Genomic DNA, 412 nt, shown 5'->3' on the forward strand with positions numbered 1-412 from the left:
TCTAAAATGAAAAGATCTTTTTCAAAGGTTAAAAACTCATCCAATTTTATGTCTTACAGGGCTTATACTTAGTTCAATAATATATAACTATATTGATTCAACTGTGAACCTAGAAACTTGCACCCCCTTATCAAAGAGATGTACTGTTGCTCTGGAGTGTGTTACTGAATATGTTAAAGCTGTAGTGAAAAGCTTCTAATCATGTAGTTATTAAAAAATTTTTAAATATGATTAAAAAATAATTCTTCAAAGCATAAAAATTTTCTCCTTAATAATTAGTACTTGTGAGAAACATTACCATTGAGACCTACCTGATGACTTTATATCCATGCTCAGATGCCACGGAGCTCAGAAAGTAACTGACTGTGACTAGTAATAATGAGATATATAGAGATTAGAAACGCATGTGCAA

At 30.6% G+C, this 412-nt stretch overlaps 1 protein-coding gene across 1 annotated transcript in view; it reads right to left on the minus strand.

Annotated features, from left to right (window-relative positions):
* Hs3st4 (heparan sulfate-glucosamine 3-sulfotransferase 4) overlaps positions 1-412 on the minus strand; it is a 250,812-nt gene that overhangs the window by 128,360 nt on the left and 122,040 nt on the right. The gene's annotated exons all lie outside the window — the stretch shown is intronic.

Source organism: Nannospalax galili, unplaced genomic scaffold (genome assembly GCF_000622305.1).
Source record: "Nannospalax galili isolate Female #2095 unplaced genomic scaffold, S.galili_v1.0 scaffold411, whole genome shotgun sequence".
NCBI classification, from domain to species: Eukaryota; Metazoa; Chordata; class Mammalia; order Rodentia; family Spalacidae; genus Nannospalax; species Nannospalax galili.